Source organism: Equus asinus, chromosome 2 (assembly GCF_041296235.1).
Source record: "Equus asinus isolate D_3611 breed Donkey chromosome 2, EquAss-T2T_v2, whole genome shotgun sequence".
Classification (NCBI taxonomy): domain Eukaryota; kingdom Metazoa; phylum Chordata; class Mammalia; order Perissodactyla; family Equidae; genus Equus; species Equus asinus.
The window spans coordinates 50,961,839-50,984,669 of record NC_091791.1 but is presented as its reverse complement, the minus strand read 5'-3'; the positions used below and the strand labels follow the sequence as shown (position 1 = coordinate 50,984,669).

The 22,831-nt window shown below is 38.6% G+C and overlaps 1 long non-coding RNA gene across 3 annotated transcripts; it reads right to left on the bottom strand.

Annotated features, from left to right (window-relative positions):
• Positions 1 to 321: 321 nt before the first annotated feature.
• LOC123279769 (uncharacterized) lies at positions 322 to 21,552 on the bottom strand. 3 transcript variants are annotated; one of them, XR_006518029.2, is made up of 6 exons: positions 21,441 to 21,552; positions 16,923 to 17,013; positions 9,449 to 9,590; positions 8,477 to 8,600; positions 752 to 810; positions 322 to 456 (listed from the first exon to the last, which is right to left on the bottom strand). It is a non-coding gene; the product is annotated as an uncharacterized lncRNA (long non-coding RNA). The 3 variants fall into 3 exon arrangements; XR_011495193.1 differs by lacking the exon at positions 9,449 to 9,590; XR_011495194.1 differs by lacking the exon at positions 9,449 to 9,590 and having other exon boundaries at positions 21,037 to 21,498.
• Between the last annotated feature and the right edge of the window lie 1,279 nt (positions 21,553 to 22,831).

The window sequence follows — 22,831 nt, the reverse complement described above, 5'->3', positions numbered from 1 at the left end:
TATATACACGCAATTACATTTTATGCCCTCATGTATATATGCGCTGAGATATAGAACATCCTTTATAAAATAGGGATTACACCATAGAGTTTTAAATACTGCTTTTCAACTTAACATGAGTACTACTTCATATCATTAACAGTCTTTGAAAACATAATTATTTACATCATAAAATTCTGTCATATGGTTCTGGTCATAACTTATTTGGGCACTCCCCTTATTTGACTATTTCTTTAGTTTCCATCTTTCTTATTATTTTTAATGTTTGATACCTTCATCATGTGGTTTAATAAAAAAGTTACTTAAGTCTTTCATTTATTTAGCAAACATTTATTGAGCACCTACTGAATGCCAGGTACTCTGTCAAGTGGTCAGGATGTAAAGACGAATCAGTGAGGGCCTCACAGTCTTGCAAAGAAACAGGCAGATAATCAAATGCATAGAGTGTAGTAAGACCTGCAATAAAGAGATTTACAGGGCATGAATTGAGAATACTCAGTCAAGAACAGCAGGTTTCCCCAGAGAGTCCTAGCGTGGATAACAACTTCAGAAAGTACTGAATAACGTATCCCCTCTAAGATAAAAATTATTGTCACTTACATATATGTCTTGTCTTATGCCACCTCTGTGTTTATGGTGCCAATGTATTTTCATGACATTTCCCATATCTATCACATTTTCAATAGCAAAACACAGCTTCCCAAATCTCTTGAGGCACCAACAATACCCTGCAGTTCCCCACACCACTTACCACATTTTTCCAACAGGTTCGGAACCAGTGCCAGCATGACGAGGATAGGATCTGTCACCCTGGAAAGCAAGATCCATGAGGGCTGGGTGGGTGGCATGAATTACAGCCATGAGGGCAGGGTTCAGGGTAGGACTCCAGATCCAGCTTGAGACTGGAACATAGCTCAAGAACCAGCAGCCCAATGCCATTAACTGGACAAACAGGGGACAAGTAAGAGGGAAGAGGCTACCGCTTGCCCAGGTGTCTCCAGGGTCTCACTGCAGGTCTGCACAGCGAACCAGGACTCCATCACCGGAGCTACGAGGAACCTCCACAACTGTACCTCCTATGCCGATTATAGACTCACGACCTCCTATATTCTGATATGGTTTTCTTGTCACTACTTTAGGGTAATTCCACACATTCCCAGATAGGGAGTATAGAGATGGTTTAACTTGTCCTGTGGCAAGGGCTGGTCTTTGACTCAAATGTGTCATTCCTGTTGTCAGTCTCCCAGAAAGTAGTAGCTCCTCAGACAGGAAACTGGAATTTAGACATTGAATCTTAGAAGGGAAGGAAAATATTCATGATAGTACTAGCAAAACTGATTGAGAGATCGCTATGTACCAAGCACTATCATAAGTACTTTATACATAGGAACTCATTTAAAGTTCACAAATTTATGAGGTAGCTCTCACTACTTTTATAGATGAAGAAACTGAGACCCAGAGAGGATAAGCCCAAGGTCACCCAGCCTAGCCAGTGGCAGAATCCATTGTACAGGATCTAAACTATTACACCACACTGTCACCCTGCGGATTCTCAGCTCTTTCTACAACTTGGAGTCCAGAATCTAGACTTCTAGAAGTCTCAGCATGCATGAACCTACCCCCAAATAGAGTAGGGCAGATGGCTTCTGTTATGGGAAGAACGAAATGGGAAGGAGAAGATAAGCAAGCTGTAACTCCTAAATTACTGGTTTCTGAACCATGTATTTCTAATGCCCAGTCCCAGGCACTCTGAATCAGAATTTCCATGGGTGGAGCCTGGGAATCAGTATTTTCATTCCCTTTGGTGATTCTGTTGCAGCCAACCCAGGCAGCAGCATTTAAGAACCATATTATCAGACTACATGCTATTTTGTGTATATGTTTTCCCTTTTTTTGAGCATGTTGTAAAGTCTCAGAACGTCTGGGGACAACTTAGAGGCCAGGGTAAAGGAAGCAGAAGCAATTAGTCTGCATTCCTCCAAGGGGTAGATAAATCTCAAGGAATAAGATCTAAGGCTATGAGAACTAGTTGTCTGGACCTAGAAAAGGTTGCAGTAGTCTGCACCAACAGCATCAGATGGGAAATGTGCCTCCCCACAATGATCAGACTCCATTCTCCATGAATGTTATTACATAGGAGGCGTGAGCTCAGCCACTGCTCAGCCATTTGTCTTACTACAAGTACCAAACAGATAGAATGCCAACATATTGCGTAATCTTAATTGGAATCACATCAACACCCAATCTTTATCTAAGTAGATTAGAATTATATATTTAACAAAATGATCCCTTTAAAGAAGACAGGTTAATTAAAACTAACATACAAAATATTGTAGTATAAAATCATCATGGTGGCATTTGTCAAGCCATCCTTCCATCTGCCAGGACATTCTAACCATCTGTTATGAGTTGAATTGTGTCCCTCCACAAGATGTTAAAGTCCTAACCCCAGTACCTACAAATGTGATCTTATTGGGAAATAGGGTGTTTGCAGATGATCAAGTTAATGTAAGGTCATTAGGGTAGATCTTAATCCAATATGACTGATGTCCTTATAAAAAGGGGAAATTTTGACACAGAGACAGACATATACAGAGAGAATGCCGTGTGAAGACAAACACGGAGATCGGGATGATGCATCTACAAGCCAAGGAATGACAAAGATTGCCAGCAAACCACCAGAAGCTAGGAGAGCAGGATGGTACAGATCCTTTCTCAGAGCCTTCCAAAGAAACCAAATCTGCCAACACCTTCGCGGACGTCTAGCCTCCAGAACTGGAAGACGATAAATTTCTGTTGTTTAAGCCACTCCAGGTTTGGTACTTGGTTACAGCAGCTCTAGCAAACCAGCACACCATCACATGACCCCAAGTTGATATCAATCAATTGGACAATTCATATAACGATGAACCTCTTAGCTAGACAAATTCTAAAGTACACTGTTTTGAGAATCACAGATATTAGAATCAAGCATATCATGCATCGTATCTTTAATAAGGAAAGATACAGAAAGAAAGAGATGAGCAGGAAATAGTAGTCCCAAATTCTTAACAGGTCATTGGCTGCCACCACAATTTGGAAATGGACATATACAGAGCGGATACTCCAGGTAAAAAGTATGCTCCAAATCTCAATGTTCTTGTCTGATGAGCTATATCCATTACACATAAGGTACCAGAATGTCTTTTGTCCCTCTGGCCTGAGTCCTAAAACCTCCATGAAGGTAGGGACCCTTGTTTATTACAATGTCTTCAGTGCCTAGTAGGTTTGACCTTCTGTATTTGCTCCAGAAGTATTTTTTTGAATGAATGAATGAACACCCTCTTTAACAATTTCCTTATAAGCTCAAAACTTATTCCTAGCCATTTAGATCACTGATACACAAACTTGAGCATGTAGCCCTAACACATGTTCATTTATCACAAACACACACTACTTTATGAAACACATGTAGAAATACAAATATCCAAAAGATGAAAAATAAACATAATTAGAGGTTCTATTATGTTCTTCTAAAGCACCTGTGATGTTCTAATGCACTCTCGAGCATCCTCAACCATTACCAGCACTATAGACAGATACGGCACTTAATAACAAGAAGGGTAAGAATACCTGGACCCAAGGCAATGAAGGTTTCTGCCTAAGACGGAGACAGGCAACCCCTGCTCCCACACCCCCTTTGCTACTCATTTGGCTTTGGTAGAAAGGGGCAGAGTCAAAGGAGGAAAAACGCCTCTTTTCAAAGGGAAGAAGGTCCTAGGTACCTCTCTTGATCACACCATTAAAAATGTAAATAGTATGACCAAGTGACTATTAAACAGATTTCTTTAGCACAGGACCTCACAGGTCTAATGTGAGCTTGTTAATATGCTAATATGCTTTGTGAAGCCCAGGAGGAGGCTGGAGTCAGTTCCCTTGAAACAGAGATTGGGATCCTACCAAGTGGGAATATGGAATTAAACAATTCAATTCATCTAGGCTCTTTTAGCACTGATCATAGGAAGGGTTCTTTTCGCCCATCATCCTGCTGTCTCCCCCAATTTATTTGATCACGGAACTTTTTTCAGTGAATCCTTATTAACATTTTGAGGGAAATTAGTTTGAGATTGAGGTAACCAGAGAAAATAGTTATCTAAAACTATTAAATAACCTTCACTAGAAACATTCCATTTCTAATTTAAATATAACTAAAAGTTTTGTTCACTTAAATTGGGAGTATAATTACTTTCTTCTAACAAATTTTCAGAAACTTTTAATGAATTTGTCATCAATTGAATTTAGTTTCACATGAGAGGAGTTAATCTTTAAGTACTAAATACATAATGGACATAAAAAATACACATTAGCAAAAATATTTAGCTCAGCTCACAATTAAAGAAACCTAAATTAAAAGACAGCTATTATTAAATTAGACAAAAAGAAAAGAGAGAGAAAGACAAATTGCTAGTGAGTACAAAGGATGTGCCAGTCTGAAATATTGTAGCATTTTATTTCATTGGAACAACTCTTTTGTAAAATAATTTAACCATATATATTCAGGGCCAAGAAAATGTCCTATACCCTTTTACCCATTAATCCCACTTCTTGGAAATAATTGGAAGTCTGGAACCAAAACAAGAGATGAAGGAGGGGCACTTTGCACACGGTGCATTGATTGCATTTTTATTTTTAATGGCAAAAATTGGGAAAAAGCTAAACATTTTATCTTACAGACAATAGTTAAGTAAATTTTTGGCACATCTCCTAGAAATAATACGATGCAATCATTAAAATTTTAAATTAAAATGTGGGATAGGTAGCAACATAAGAAAAAACACTTTATAATCCAGGAAAAAAGAGCATGATACAAAATTGCATAACAATATGAAAACCATATGCCACAAAGGTTTATAAAAAGATGAGTTCTTGTACAAAAAAGGAATTCTGGTAAGATGCTAGATAATTTTTTTTCTGTTTTTTGAAAACTCTATAGTTATTATATTACTTTTACCTTTTAAAAATATTTTTAAGAACATAAAAACAGTTTGCTACCAATATACTAGTATACCACTCTAGAAGAATCCGTATACATTTTTAAACCCCAGTGAATTCCTGACAGGTACAGAGCACATTTTTCGAACATCCTCCCACTCATCTGTAGACGTATTAAAATTCTACTAAATTTTCAATGATGCAAATTATCTTTTAACTTGAAAGGTGTGCCAAGGCCCTTAGATAAATATAACCATTTCTGGTGCCCAACATGATTATTTTAAGTAATTTTTACAAAACTCATTCGGCTCTTGCTGCACCTGGTAATTAAGTTCAAACATCCTGAAGAAGGCCGAATCATCTCCCTGAGGCCCAGAAAGCATTTCAATTGCCATTTAAAGCTTCCAATTAGTTCACAACATAAAATTACAATTTACTTTTGATATTTTTTCCTCTGGGCCTAATTTTTTTTTTACCACTCTTCTAACCTACATTGTTATTATGCCTGCTCGATCTGATGCAAAACATCCCCTCTTTTCATGCCAGGCTTACTAAAATACAACTGGCTAGTTAGTCATTGTCCTATTAAACGGCACCTGTTCCTGGAGAGAGACTGTCACCCCGTGCTTCTGGGAAAGTCTCTCTGACTGAAGACCTTGTGATTGTGGCCCACACTCCGACCCCTTGTCATGTGGCCCTCGAAGCTGTATCACTCCCAAGTGGTGAGATTTGTAGGTTTTATCTGTAATATGTTTCCATTTTTCTAACCTGATTTCCAGAATAACCCCCATTGTAATTCAGGGGCTGAAAGCAACAACTGAATTTTACCTTCTCACCACTTGAGAAGCAAGTAGCCATGCCACTGTGGCAGGATAATTTATCAAGATATTAATTCCTGTTTGTTTTTTCTGCAATCTTCTCTCTTCCTATTGCAAACAGATAGCCACACCATTCACAATTCCTTGCCTCAGGGATTGTCTCCTCACCACTCCCAACCCGGAAATCCGAAGCTAGCTGCAGTCAGTCTTTTTAAATACTTAAGTCATTACAGAGATTATACAGATAGTCCTTGAGAGAGATAGAAAATAGCTTTTGAGAGTAGTGAGACTGAGGGCAAAAATCACGTCCTGTCACTCACAGCTCTCTCCACCCCCACTTCTCCAACCCTGGAGAGGAAAAGCATACCCAGGAGACTAAGGTAGCAAGAGTGTACCCAGGAATTCTGGGGAGCAACAGAATGGTCATCCCATAGCGGTTCTTTCTTCCCAGAGACATGAGGCGTCCCTGGCCTGGGCCTCATGGTTTGGAGGATTCCACTTGTCACAAACATACACATAACTCTATCTATAGTCATTTAAAAATATCCCAATGCAGGGGCCAGCCCCGTGGCCGAGTGGTTGAGTTCATGCTTTGCTTTGGCGGCCCAGGGTTTCGCCGGTTCGGATCCTGGGCACGGACATGGCACTGCTCATCAGGCCGTGCTGGGGCGGTGTCCCACATGCCACAGCTAGAAGGACCCACAACTAGAAATGCACAACTATGTACCGGGGGTCTTTGGGGGAAGGAAAAAAAAAATATCCTAATGAAAACTGGTTCAGCCACTATGGAAAATAGTATGAAGATTTCTCAAAAAATTAAAAATAGAAATATCATATGACCCATCTATCCCACTACTGGGTATTTATCCAAAGAACTTGAAATCAACAATTCAAAGAGACTTATACACCCCTATGTTCATTGCAGCATCATTCACAATAGCCAAGACGTGGAAGCAACCCAAGTGCCTACAACTGATGAATGGATAAAGAAGATGTGGTGTGTATATATATATATATATATATATATATATACAATGGAATACCACTCAGCCATAAAAAAAGACAAAATTGTCTCATTTGCAACAACATGGATGGACCTTGGGGGTATTATGTTAAGCGAAATAAGCCAGACAGAGAAAGACAGACACTGTAGGATGTCACTCATACGTAGAAGATAAACAAACACATGGACAAAGAGAACAAATTAGTAGTTACCAGGGGGAAGGGGGTTAGGGGGGTGAGCACAAGGGGTAAAGGGGCACACTTATATGGTGACTGACAAATAGTAATGTACAACTGAAATTTCACAATGTTATAAACTATTCCGACCTCAATAAAAAAAAAAAAATCCTAAACATCCACTTTTGTGCATAACACAAGAGGCTCCAGTAAAATAAACTTCTCCCCACTTCTTGCTCCATTTCCTCAAATTAACCGCACCTGAATGTTATGAAATTTTGTAGTGTCCTACTGACAGTGCTTGGAAGTGTAGGGAGGATTTGAAAGGAGGAAGAGCTTAGGTAAGAGAAAAGACCAATTAATTCATTTGTCAAATCTTTTCTTTCAACCGATATGAATGCAATAAATCTTGCAAATGAAATATTAATTCCCAGCAGTGCCAAGGGTTCTTTTTCTTCCATTTCTTCATGTCCCAGTTTATCGCTACAGAGCAAGCCAATGTTAGAGAGATTTTTGCAATATTTGCACATGGTAGCTGAGAAACATTTTACAATATTAAAGAATTCATATTCAAATTTTTTACACAAGTTTAGATTGTTACATGCACAAATGTGATTCTGATTTAATACAACGGCAACTAGATGAACACTGGACACTAAAATTATGAATAATTTTTTTAATTGAATAAGATTAAATTAAAATTTCAAAAGTAATATAAAATTTAAGCTATATTTCTATATCTTTGATTTATAATCTTTGATATTAATTAACTATAATACGTACTTTTTATTTTAATAAATAATCTTTAAAATCTTAAAAGAAAAATAACTTTTTGAAAACAAACATCATTAATTTTTAAAAATTTACATTTACCTTATTCTACATTTTTTGAGGAAAATATATTCAAATTTTATTTTTCTAATTCATTTGATCATTACTGTCAATAAAATATAAATTATGAGAAAACTTTGATAATAAAATAGTGATTTTTGCTGACATAAATAAAAGGAAAATAATGTTTATGGAATAAATATATAATAACTTATGGTATATATCTCTGTGTTTACTTTATTACTCATCTAATCATCACAAGGACACTAACAGAATGCCCAATGATGCTCAATAAAAATTCAATTCATTTGTCTTCGGGTATTTGACAATTTTCAGTCATATAAAAATCATAGCTTTACACATGTTTTGATTTTGTCCTTATGAAGGTATATTTGTCATGGTAGAAGGACAGAATATATCCTATTAACCAGCTTGGTACCTTGATTTATAACTTCATCATTTTTAGACATATAGTATGACTCCTCCCTCTGTGCCCCTGCCACAGCAGCCCTGCTCATGTTAGGCGAGGACCTGCTTCCCAACGCACCGGCTTCCAGAAACAAGCCTGAGGATGGAATCTCTTTGGCTCTGATTGGGTCATGTGACCCTGAACCCCTGAACCATTCTCTCCCACCAGTTGAATGCAATGCAACATTGGCCAGCCTGGAAAGACTTACCCTTCCGGAGTCTGGGATGCAGTCAGCACCACCTGAATGTCACAAAGTGAGTGTGATGAGAAGGGTTGTTTCCAAAGGCAGATCAAGTTTTGTTGAGTTCTAATACTTTTTCAGTTTGGGGTCCCTGTTTAAGAAAAAGAAGACAAAATTACAAATTCAATTCTAGATATTGAAAGAAAATATTTCAAACAAGAAAAGAAATAACAAATAACAAATCCCAAAAACAAAGAAATATCACAATCACCACAAAACCCTTCCTGGAATGTCTCTTTTATTGGTTTTTTTCCCTACAAGTTTCGGCTGAACACTCCTTAATCACTTCTTCACACGACAATGACTTCAAAATATCATTTTTTAAGGAGAATAGAGAGATAATTCAGTCCTTCTACTATAGTTGATCAATATTTGTTTTTTATACAACTGTCAGCTTTAAAACATTCTTTCAACTTCACAACATGTTGTTAGTAATTTTCTGTATATTTTTATGCCAAGTTATTATTAACATATTATTACTGCCAAATTTGGGACTTCTCTCAAATTTCTTCTGCATATGAGCTAGATGATTTCAAGATATTTCAAGTTTTCTTGTCCAAACTTGACTCATCTTAAATACTCTTCGAATTGATGATGCTCATTAACCAGTTTGCTGTCCGCATCCTCTTGCCATATCAGATCGGTCACCACCGTGGGCAGTAGGAGTGTTCCTGGACGTCAGGAATCACATCGCGAAGCCAGCAAATGCTGAACTATAACCCAGTGACTATGAACCACATAAATATATCCACTGAAACACAAACTAAATGTATTCCCAACTCAACTTTCCCTGGATTGGATTTAAAAATATGCCTACAGCCCTTCTAATACTTGGAACACAAGGGGAGATGTGAATGAGGAACCTCAGAATGGAAAGATACAGCAGTACAAACAAGAGGCTCGGAGGCGGGCGCTTCCATAGCTTCACAGTATACTCACCCGAGGAAAATTCTGATGCTGTTTCCTGAAGAATGGGGGATGGATCCTGGCAGGCCAAAACAGCAACTGTCCACTGCAATCATTTTGGCTTTTATCCTTTCCAACAGTAAGTCCATTTTTTTCCCCATGAATAAATATATTTCTACAAAAGATTTTTGCTGCCCTCAATTATAATGATACTTTGGGGTTTTTTTGCTTTGACTCCTCTCTGCCTAGAATATTCTGTACTCCATCTTTATTTGACTAAGTCACTCCCATCTTACAAGGCTCAGCCTAAATGCTGGCTTTTTAACCTCTGATCTTCCTATCCCAGGGTTATCAAAATCTGTTCCTTAGACCACTAGCTCCTTGAGATGCTCTATTTAAAACAAAGAAACAAAAAGTGCTGTGTGGTCAAACAGGTTTGGGAGAAGTCACGTGATTTCTCTCTCTCTCTCTTTTTGATACAGAACACATGTTAGTACTTTGGGTTCTGAGAAGTCCTGCGCTACCAGAATAATCATTCCTGAGAGCTCACTCTACACCAGGCTGCTCTAAACACTGTACACGTCTTGTCTCATTTAATCCCCACTATCAGTTCTATGGAATACATTGATTTTACAGATGAGGAAACTCTAGGGTTAAATAATTTGACCAAAATCACACAACAGGTAAGTGAAAGCTGCAGGTTTTGGACCCAGACACATCCATTGTACTATAATGCCCATTTAATTTTGTTTAAACTGGTACTTTCTAACATATTCAACCACAGGCCCCTTTCTGCACAACCCTTATTAAATCACCCATAAAAATCAGCTATAGGGGCCGGCCTGGTGGCATAGTGGTTAAGTTCAGCACACTCTGCTTTGGTGGCCCTGGGCAGCCCAGGCAGCCCAGGTTCACAGGTTCAGATCCTGGGCATGGACCTACACCACTCATCAAGCCATGCTGTGGCGAAGACCCACATAGAAAATAGAGGAAGATGGGCACAGATGTTAGCTCAGGGCCACTCTTCCTCACCAAAAAAAAAATCGGCTACACCCCATGCACTTCAGTTGTGCCACTCCTGGGCCCTATCCAGTTCTATCTCCCAGCACAGCCATTTGTGTATGTTTCTCATCTCCTCCAGTAGGTCATAAACACCTCTAAAGGGACCTTTATCTTAGTGATCTTATCCCCCAAACCACCCATAGTGTCTGACATACAGTGGGTATTCAATAAGTATTTGTGGACTGAACATATATTGATAGCATTTTAAACTTTCCCAACCTGTATTTAATTTCAAAAAGGAGAAAACAAATTCAATAAATTAAACACTAGAAAATGGAAACTAGAAGGCTTTATACACCTTTTCCAAACCCTTTCATATTGCTCCACTTCTGCTGTTTACCAAGTAAATACGGAAATTAAAAAGCAGCTACAAGCTGTTTTGATAGTCAGTCTTAAATTCAATTTGGAATTAGCATAGAGAAATATTATTTTTGAAGGCCCTTAAATGAAAACGACTGGAAAACATATTAAATAAAACTCAGAAGAGAATCAATCATAGCCTGATATTTGCAGCTTTGAAAGACGCAATACACAACAGCATTTTTAATAGTGTCTAATAATTCCCATAGCATAAGGGCACAAACATATTCATTCTGAATAACAACATCTCAATTCAGGTTCTTGTCCTTCAACCTGGAATAAACAAGGAGCACCCTCTGAATGTCCCTTTGTTAAGAGCTACCAATGCAGAAGGAATTTTAATTCCAGAAGATTCACATTCAAGTCATGAGTCATCTTCTCCATTTCAATCACAATTCTGGTATACTTTTTATGGGCCAAAATGAATATTTCTTGCTGCAGGGGGAAAAAAAAGAATCTAAGCAAACTGGCACATTCACTTTCAAAAACCTAATCCAAACACATTTTGGCACCAACATAAATAAGCCTTGCCCCATGTTGCAATGTCTTCTAAGACAACAATATCGCTTATCTTAAAACTTCCTTAACTGTATTATAAATATATCACATATCACGGATCCATATTACAGTATTTTGGTTGCGAGAAGCCAGTCCAAATATTTAACGTGGATATCTCTGAAGAGCAAAATTCTCTGCAGGTAGTAAGATGTTGACCAGAGCTGCCTGCCAGGTAGGGTCCCAGCTTTGAAACCAAATCCATCCTCCATGTGGCCTCTGGAGTGATCTTGCTCCTGCCTTGCTTTCAGCCTTTCAGTGGCTCTAGTACCTTCAGAAGAAAGTATAGACCAACAAGCCCACCATGGCCTGACCTCTTCTTCTTTAGCCCTATTTCTCATCCCTTTTTCCATATACAGCCACTTCAAGCTTCCTGCATATGCTTTTTTCTTTTACACCTCCATGGTTTTGCTCAAAATGCAAAATATCCTCCCAATTCTCGCCCATCCTCTCTCTCTCCCCTGATTCGCCCTGCCTCTTCAACCTAAAAGCTCTATTTATCATTCACAGCAATGCTTAGCCGAGCAATTCTGCTTCTAGGTGTAGCCCCAAGAGAAAGGAAAGCACGTCTACACAGAAACTTGTATACGAACGTTCATAACAGCTTTATTCACAATAGCCAAAAATAGAAATAACCCAGTTGTCCAGCAACTGTTAAATAGATAAATTAAATGTGGCAAATCCATGCAGTGGAATATTATTTGGCACTAAAAGAGAATGAAGTACTGATACATGCTACAACATGGATGAATCTTGAAAACATCATGCTAAGTAAAAGAAGCCAGTCACAAAGCACCACGTATCGTAAGATTCCATTTACATTAAATGGCCAGAATAGGCAAACCTATAGAAATAGAAGGTGTACATATTAGTGGTTGCCTAGGGCTGGAAGAGTTGGGGGAAATGGGAAGTTACTGCTAATGGGTACAAAGCTACTTTCTGGGGATAATAAAAATGTTCTAAAATTGAGTATGGTGATGGTTGCACAATTCTATGAATATACTAAAAGCCATTGAATTGTATATTTTACGTGAGTGAATTGTATGGTCTATGAATTATCTCTCAATAAAGCTGTTACAAAAAACAGTGCTCAGGCATCACCACCTCTGGGAAAGTCTCCGGTACCTCTCCCTGCACAGTCTGTGCCATCCTCTCATTACGTCTACCCTTGGCACATGAATTTTATCACCAATTTATGACAACGGCTGTCAATGTGACAAGTACTTTACACCCAATACCACATTAAATATTTTCAATAAACCTGTGAAGTGTTATTATCATATCACTCTGCAATCACAAACATCTGTAAGTGCTTTGCCATTCAACAGGACGGTTCCTCAAAGACAAAAATTGGCCACAGGTCTAATGTGACCCAGTGGAATTTTTTTGTTTCATCCGAAGTCACAGTGTTTTTCAAAACTGTAAATTAGTTGAGAACTTTTTTTAAATCAGGAGATTTTATGAAAAAGTCCATTTTGCTAATCTGTCTCGAAATTCAGAGGGCCAAATGATACGATTAGACCAAAGCCTCTAAATCTGGGAAGCCCTTTCCACCTTGCCACAGTCCCTACTCCTACCTATTGTCTCATATTCAGCTTACTTCCCTAATGGATGCCACCTCCTAAGACAGCATAATGGAGTTTGTAAATAGCCGCTGCCCCGGGCAAGGATCGTGCTGTTCATCTTTGCCGCCCTACAGTAACTGGACAGCACCTGAGAGGTAGCACGAGTACAATAAATAACCCTGAACTGTTACCTCTCTGACGTTATAAGTGAGCTGGGTTCTGAAGCGGGTTCCTGAGCCCCCGCTGTTTTTTTTTTTTTTTCCTCACTTTACCAGCTAATAAATCCCCAGAGTACAGCCTTGCACTGAACCCTTGGTTAAAATCTGTTCAACCAAGATCAAACCTTGACCTTCCAACGAAACAGGGGGAAGTAAGATATCACTCACAAAACCATTAGCAAATGGTCCAAATATGATTAACAAAATGTAAGTGAGGTGTGTAGATCCCAGAGTTGGATGTCTGTCACTACCCCAAGAAAAGATTCAAGTTTAGTAAGCTTTAGACAAAGTACATGTGTAGGAACAATAAAACCTTACCAATTTTGAATATCCAATCTGAGCTGGTCTCGTCCACTCTGAAACTGGCCTATGAGTTTTCTATGAGGGTATATTTTGCCAAGCAAAGTAACAGCATAAATGGAATTTGTAGGAGTTTGTTTAACCTACTTATCAGGAAAGAAAACATTAAGAGTTTTATTGAATCTATTATTGTTTATGTGAAAATTACACTAATTAAAATGAATCTTCAATTATTTAAAATACTTCCAATAAGACCCATTGGAGTATTTTATTGGTACCTGTTACTGATGTCAGTGACCATACACTGAACCCTAAGTCAACCTTTCACGAGTTCACTGGTGGTGCAGGAAAAAAGCCCGGTTTTACACACAGAGTTTTACTAATTACGTACATAGACTGAAATACAATTAATCATGTACATACTGTGTATACATGTAAGTTAAATCCTTAATCTACTAACAATGCTTTTAGGTAAGTATACCTTTTTAATTTTAAAAAATTCATACTCATTATAGAAAAGAAAGAAAAAATATTAAATGTCTCACAATCCCAACCATCCAAAGACTAACATTTAACGTTTTAGTATCTTTCCTTATAGTCTTCTTTCTATGCATATTTTTGCATAATTTTAATCATAAAGTAAATCACTTTTGCACATTGCTTCCCATTTAAAATTATAACTTAAATTTTTTAACGGCTGCAAAATATTGCATTCTGTGTATGTATCCTAATTCATATAACTAGTTCCCTATTATTGGACATTTAAGTTATGTCTTATTTTTCAGATTTATTAATAATGCAGCAATTATCCTTCGGTAAACAACTTTGTTCATATTTCAAGTTATGTCCTCAGGGTAAATTCCCAGGAATAGAATTACATTGTTAGAATCTTCATCTGTAATAACAAACTACCATACAGGCTGGATTGATTTCTACACCCAGCAAGTGGGGGTTCACCAACCCACAGGCAATCAAGATCTTCTCTCTGGATTCTTTTCAATGGTGATGTATAGGGCTGGCTGTAGACACTCTGGAGAAGTCAGAGAAGTACATCCTTTGCTTTTCGCTCCTGTACACACAGCCACTCTAAACACCTCTATCCTGTCTCCCGGTGCCCTCTTCCCGTTCAGGTCTAAGCATCCCTGCCTTCTCCACCCAATCCTGCCTGGACCTGCACACTCCAGAACGAGCGAGGAATAGCTGAAAGGGGAGGGGTGCTCATCTTACAGATGAGTTGCATCTGCAGTATTCCCAGAGCTACAAGGCTGACGGAAGGCCTTGGGGTTAGCCAGGAACTTCCTGGGACCCTTGACTCTCACCACGTAGGAGGCTGCTGGCCTGTTTTGAAAGAATTGTTTTGGAGGAAAAGAAAGAAAGGAAGGAAAGATGGGAGGGAAGGGGGGAGGGAGGAAGGAAGGAAGAAAGAAAAAGAAAGAAAGAATTGTTTTGTTTTAATGAGCTTTATTTATTTTTCTTGATTGTAAAAGTAATATATGCTCCTTATTAAAAATCTGGAAAACATTAGCTCTAAAAGAATTTAGAAAAAACAAAATCGCCCAGGACCGCATGCCGCAGCTCAGTGCATTTACTTGGAAGATCTGAACACCCTGTATGCTCATCTTGAGCTCCTGGGGGTCCGCAGCCCACAACAGAAGCTGGGTTCTGCCTGTTCCTTTTTGATCAGCTCCCAGCAATTTGTACTCAACCAGGTCACCAGAATGAACCAGAAAAGGTGATGTTATCCCACATAAGCTCAGAGGGCTTTTAGTAGCCCAGACCAGCAGTTCTCCCCCTTGTCACTTAGATGATAGCAGACTTCCTGCCAGTGTTCAGAATCCAGCGGCATTTCCTAGAATTCAACTACCTTCCTCTCTCCACAGAGGAAGGGGACCGTTTAGAAACTCAGGCTATCCAGAATGGAAACTCAATTATTGGCATAAATGTCTTTAAACTGTTTCCCTGGAGTATAATTATCAAGTACCTTCCATTTTGCTGCTCATTTGTCAAACTTCTGGCCAGATATTTGACTCAGGTCAAGTTTCTGACCTTTTCTTACGCAGTTTAGTTTTCCCTGGACACTTCCAGCTTTGAAACTAATTTGTCCATAGGAGACATCATGGTGCAGTGGTTAAGGGTGCGGCCTTATAAAAGCATACTGCGTGAGTGCGGCCATGGGGAAACAGGCCCTTTGGTCCATGGCTGGTGGGGATGGTAAAGGGTACACAGTCCCTTGGAAGGCGTTTTGGCACTATCTGTCAAAATCACAAATGCATATGGCCTTCGATTCAGTATTCTCACTTCTGAGAATTTATCCCACAGATAGACCTGCACACGTAGGAAATGAACATGTGCTTGATATTTATTGTAGCATTTATATTATTTTATTGTAATCACATATTAATTATAATTATATATTATATTATAATTGTATATTATATAAGTATAGATTATTATAGTCTATATTTTATTATTATTATAGCAAAAGATGTGGAAATAACCAAAATATCCATTAGTAGGAGACTAGCTAAATAAATTACAGTTATCAGCTTAATGGAATACTATACAGATGTTTAAAAAGTGAGAAAGCCCTCTCTGTACTGAAATAGTAGATATTTAACACTGCATACAGAAAATATAGAATTCATATTATATAAAAGAGAATAGATGTTCTATAATATGTGATCTATATTATATATTCATGGTGTGTCTTCCCCTTTTATAATATGAGAAAGGCAGCTTAGAGCAGAGGTTGCAGCCAGACCACCTAAGTGGGAAGCCTGGCTCCACCTCTTCCTAGCTATGTGATTTGAGCAAGTGACAACCTTTCTGTGTCAATATAATCAACTATAAAATGAAGATAATAATAGCAGATAAGAATACCTAATTATCTAATAATAATAATAATAGATATTACCTCATAGGGTTGATGAGAGCATTAAATGAGTTAATATGCATCAAATGCTTAGAACTGGGTCTGGCACACAGCAGAGAAGTACCACGTATGTGTTAGTTACTTTTACATTCCATTAAATGAGAAGAGTATAGTTTGGGAGTGTATAATATGCCACCTTTTGTGTAAGAAATGGGAGAAAATAAGAACTCGCCTTTGTATTTGCTTTTGTTTGCCTAGAGCTGGACCGGAAAGACATATGAGATTCTGATGAGAGTGGGACATGCAGGAGGAGGGAGTGGTACTGGATGCAGATAGAAGCTAACGTTTTAATTGCCTATCTTTGAAGGTCCTTTTGACTTATTGAACCACATGGATTTAATGCCTATTCAAAAAAAAATTGTTGTTAGTTTTTTTAAAAAGCGGTATGGACCTCAGATTCAGGAGAGTCTGAACTCTGGCTCTGCTACTCACTAACTCCAAGCCCTCTCACCAAATTACAAAGTTGACTTCTCCAAGTCTGAGATTCGTTTCTCCATAAAAATCACTGGGACTACCTGCTTCACTTTCACTTTCTTCCAAGTGCCCCCAACGATACTGATTCTCCTCCTCCAGCTGCTGGTCTTCCAGAATCATAGACCAGATTACCTGTGGATGGAAGAGAAGGTCAGACTCCAGGGTGAAATCAGAGCAGGGTTCAAATCCCAGCTAGGTCCATTATTACTAACAGCGTGGACTTGGGCAAGTGGCCTCAGTTTCCTCATTTGTAAAATGGAGACGATGACAATATTAATAACCATCATCTTGTAGAATTGTTGTAAAGATGTGGAATGACGTTTGTGAAGTGCCCAGCACAGAGGAGGCACTGAGTCATGGAAGTTATTGTGAGGCACAGGACAGGAGGGGCTGGGAGAGATGTGGATCGGCTCTCACGATCAGCTCCTGCTCTTCCAGTGATGCAGATGGCTTAACTACTGAAGGCCAGTTACTAAGCCTTGTCGTCTTAGCCTCCTGGGGGAAAGAGAGCATCTGGGTTAAGTGGACACATTATCATTCTCAACGATGCCCAACAGAACAATTTCTGGGTAGGTGGCCAGTCAAGAAAGACACAGCAGGGTCAGCTAAACAACAAGTACAACAGCAACCCGATTTTTTGAGCACCCCCTGTGTGCCAGATATTGTCCTCGGCTCTAAGGCTACAGGCACACAAAAGGCAGATGAGGCCCCAGTTCTCGCAGCATCTACACTCCAGGGGACCGTAAACAAATAAGTAGAGAATGAGGACCATGTTTGTGGGGTGCTGTCTGAATGAGATGATTATGAAGGTAAATTGGGGAGCTCAGATATTGGTTTAGGATTTGAATATACTATTTGCACACTGAAGACGTGCTAGTCTTCAGTTTTTTGAAAGATTGAAGACTTCAGACACACTTTTCACGTAAGGAAGAGGCGTCCAACCACCAGTTTAAATTGATGCTCTACTATTTACCCGGGCCTGTTCTCTTGGTTGATGTGGTAGCAACTAAGCTGGGAGATGGCTAATAATGAAGGTCCTGACACTCTGGGATCCCACTGCTGGATTCAGCATTAACTCTAATATCGATGTGATGTCATGGCAGAATTAACCATAATATCATTTTTATGTCTTTGCAGACTTTTATTTCTTACTTTCCCTCTTGATGAGAGCCATGTGCAGCTCTGTGCATTATGGAGTCAGGTTTTTACTATCCTGGAGATGAAAGGTCACATTTTTGGCAAGATGTGGATAAGCAAAATGCCATGTGTGTCTATAAAACTAAATAGCATATCTCTTAGTATGAGTCCGGGATGTTTCCCAGATTTTAAAATATATAATTTTAAATTCATGATTCTTTTGAGAAATGTAGGAAAGTAAAATAAATCTTCTCTTTTATATACAAGTGCCTCAGGGAAAACAGAATTTTATGTAAATAGCTGCAGGTGGTGATGTAACAGTATTACAATAGCCCCTATAAATTTTGGAGTTCTCCAAGTGGGCTCTGAGCAAAGCCGCTGAGTCTTTGCAAATTCTGTTCCTTCTCCCTGGTGTATCCTTTTACTTCAGCCCTACTTGCACCTAATTCACCTGAAAAATTTCTCATTTTCCTTTAGTTCCAACCGAGACATGTTTTTCTCTGCGAAGTGATCTTTCTGTGATCTCCCCAAGACTAGGTTAGTTGCCCTCCTCTGTTCTCTCTTAGCAACCTGAGTCTTTATCAAGTGATTTAGATAATCTTTACCATACTGTTTAAATAAAGGGGGTTTTTTTTGCCCTTGACTTGATATGCACAGAATCGTTTGAAAACTAATCCTTGGTTTGTAATGCATTATTATCATTGGTCTATGCTGGTCCTTGTTTTATAATCAGAGTTTTATCTGTGTGTTTACTTATAACAGTAATGCCCAGTAGAAATATAACGGAAGCCACATATGTAGCTTTAAATTTTCTAGGGGCCCTATTTTACAAAGTATAAAGTAACAGATGAAATTAATTTTAATAATATATTTTATTTAACCCAATATATCCAAAAGATTATAATTTCAACATATAATCAATATTAAAATCATTAATGAGATATTTATGTTCAATTTTCTCCATATGAAGCCTTCAAAATCTGGTATGTATTTTACATTTAGAGCATCTCTTAATTAGTTCTAGTCACATTTCAGGCGATCAGTAGTCATACGTGGCCAGTGGCTGCCATATTGGACAGTACAGATTTATAATATAACCAACCTCTATGCACTCATGACCAAAAACAAGAACTAAAATATAACCAGTAACTTCTAAGACTCTTCCCTCATCCTGCCTCTTGTCAGCTGGTCTGCTGGGTCAACTGGCTGTTAAGTTCACGGGGGACAGAATATGCATATTATATAAATGCTTGTGTTTCATTGTCTTCACCTTTGTGAAGGTCCCCAGACCCTGGAAGTCCCTGAGACACTTTCAGGTCAGAGTATTTCTACAATAACATTAAGATGTTATTTGCCTTTTTCACTATGTTGACATTTGCACAAATGACAAAGGCAATGGTGTGTAAAACTGCTAGCACCTTAACACAAATCAAGGTCATAGCCCCACACCATACCAGCAGTCCTTCTCATCTTCAATGCTGTGTGCTTTTGGTTTAAAAAAAAAAAAACCAAAAATGCAAGTTTTACTTTAAAATGTCCTTGAATAAGCAGTAAAATTTATTAATTTTATTAAATCTTGACTCGAATACTCATCTTTTTAATATTCTGTGTGATAAATGGGGAGCATGCTTTCAAGTGAAAACTCAAATTTTGGAAAATTTGCCTCGACTATTGTGAATTTCACAGCTTCTCAATAGCTAAACACTTTTCCGACGAGGTCAGCAGTAACATTAACAAATCTGATTTTTTTTTTTTTTTTGGTTATTATGTAAAGAAATGGCAACACTTGTAAGATATGTATAACTCAGGGAGCCAACATTTTCCAAAGACTAGTGTATGATGTTAACAAAATCATGAACGGGTAAAAGATCCACTCAAAGTGCGCGATAAACCAGTGGATTTTAAGGTAACACAGAACAAAATGTTCACTGATATGGTTTCAGATTTTACATTGCAACTAGCCTCTAAGAAACTATTACTTATTGAGTTTTGGTGTAGTATCAAAGATTATCCACAATCATCTGAAAAGGCTACTAAATAAAATACCCCTTCCTCTTCCAATTACATATGAACTTTTTCCTTCACATATTTCAACTAAAAAATATATTGCAACAGATTGAATCCAGAAGCAGATACGAGAATCCAGCTGCTCTCTATCAAGCCAGACATTAACGAGGTTTGCAAAAATGTAAAACAATGACATTCTATTCACTAATTTTTTTGCTTGGGAAAACACAGTTATTTTTCATAAAACATTCCTGTTACTATGTAACAGGTATACTGTTACTTTTAAATAAATTAATAAGTCAATATTTTTTAATTTGTAATATAGTAAATATTGATAGATATAACTAAAATAAAAAGCTCTTTGAAGCTAGCAATAATTTTTAAGAGTGTAAAGTATTCCCAAGCCCAGAAGTTTAAGAATCACTGGCCTAGTACATTTCTTATTATACATTACATTATATTTAGCTTATATATTATAATGTTAATATATTAATATTATATATTATATTTAAATATACAGTATAGCTTTCATAATATATTTACTACCACCTTAACAAGAGACCAAAGTTAACATCACCAGCGGTGGAGCAATCAACATCACATGCTTCCCCAGGATGTACTGGGAAAGACACATCATTTCTACGGTATTCTTAACAAAACGCACATCCTGCGTCTAATCATGAAGTAACGTCAGACAAACCCAAACACTGTCATTTTACCAAAGATTTTGCTTGTACTTTTAAAAAATGTCAATATCATGAAAGACAAAGTAAAACCAAGAAAAGGTTTTGGTTTAAAGGAAACTAAAGAGACACGACAACTGAATACCACATATCATTCGAGAGCTTCTTTTACTGTAAAAAAAAAAAAATTAATGGTAATTGGAAAAACCTGAATAAAGTCTGTAGCTTAGAAAATGATATTGTCTAAATGTTAAAGGAAAAAGGAAAGTTAAAAGGAAAAAGGTTTACTAAATGAACACATAAGTGAATCTTTTTCTAGATACTCCACCTTCTTCAGCTTCTGGATTTAGACGTTAGAAGGATTAAACGGAGGAAAAAGAAAAGTCTCTTAATGGTTATTATTATATCCTTATATTGCATTAACAACGTATGCAAAAATGCCTCCAAAATGTATCGCCTCTTGTAGTTTTTCATAAAAGGCCCTTTAGACCACTAAAATTGAGGTTTTCATTACATAAACTCCCAATTATTTGGTTTCTACTTTGATGTGGAGGAGAGAGGATCGTTTGCCAGACTCTAACATCGAACGTGAAGTGAAAAGAGTAATTATAAAATTATTCTCGGAAGAATTTAGAAAGGCACTTGCATCAAATCCTGGCTTTAGCCATCAAGAGTTAGGAGAATTTGCAGGGAACGTTATCATTAGCTGCATCTCAGTTCGAGGAGACTCACGCCAGGGGAAGGCGGTGAGACGACGCATCAGTGATTCTTCGTTCCACTTCTCTGGTCTGAAAGCGCATCGCTTGTGGCTGGACTGCTTTGAGGGTGAAAAAGGAGCCTGAGCCATCTAGGATTGGCTGAAATGTGTGTGGTTAAGAGTCTAGCCCTATGTATAATTAGAAGCAGATCACGGGAATGAGCGAAGGAGTTTTTTAAAAACAACACGCCCTCCGTCTTTGCTTAACATTTCAGTTCTGCAAAGGTCGCCTCGCCCGCCTCCCTCTAGTGGTCCCGAGTGGGATCGCCGTGGCCGAGGGGCCGTTGTGTTTCCGACGGTGGCTTCCCCGGGCAGGAAGGGATTGTGAGCGTTGAGTTTTTGTTTTAAGAGCGAGAACCTTATAAATTAATCTAAACTGGGTTAAGGACGTGAAAATCTAGAGAGGTTAAAGAAATCTCCCGAGGGCAGAGCAAATGAAGGGCTAAGCCAGGATAGCGACATCAATCAATGGACCCCAGTCCAGAACCCCTCCTAGGACAAGTTGAAGAGGAACCCACTGGCTTCCGAAACATACTGAAAATTCCCAGAGGCATATTTGGAAGAAAATACAAGGCCCTTACCCCTTTACCGTGTACCTTCTGCAGAGCCATGCATACCCCACCCAACCCATCCCTACCATTCTCCCAGGCTCCATGAGCGGCCACCACCCTGCTTTATTTTTAGTATAGAGAGAGCATGACTATCTGACATTAGGTTGTGCATCTATGTAAGCTGTTCATTGCCTGTCTTCCACGTTAGAATATAAGCTCCACGAAGGCTGTGTTTTCTTCATGGCTATCTGCCCAACATCTATCACATGGTAAGTGTCTTAGATTCCCACAGCCACTCGAAGAAATTCTCACAGATTTGGTGCCTTAAAACAACAGAAATTTATTCTTTTACATTTCTGGAGGTCAGAAGTCTGCAGTCAGTTTCACTGAGCCAAAACCAAGGTGTTGGCAGGGCCGCCCTCCCTCGGTGGCCTCTAGGAGAGAACCAGTTCTTTGCCTCTTGCAGTTTCTGGTGGCCGCCTGCATTCCTTAGCTTGTGGCTGTATCACTCCAGTCTTCAAGGCCAGCATCTTGAAATCTCTCTGTTGTCTTCACATCACCTTCTTCTCTGTGTGTGGGCATCGAATCTCCTTCTGCCTCCCTCTTATGAGGATACTTGTGATGGCATTCAGGGCCACCCAGATCATCCAGGTTAATCTCCTTGCAAATCGGGAAATTGAGGTTTCTAAAGATTACGTGACTGCCCATGGTCAGACAGGTGGGAGACATAGCTGCAGAATTTGAACCCAGGTAGGCTGACTCCAAGGCCCTTCCACCACCCTGTAGAGGAGCTTGATGGGCACTTGTGCTTTTCT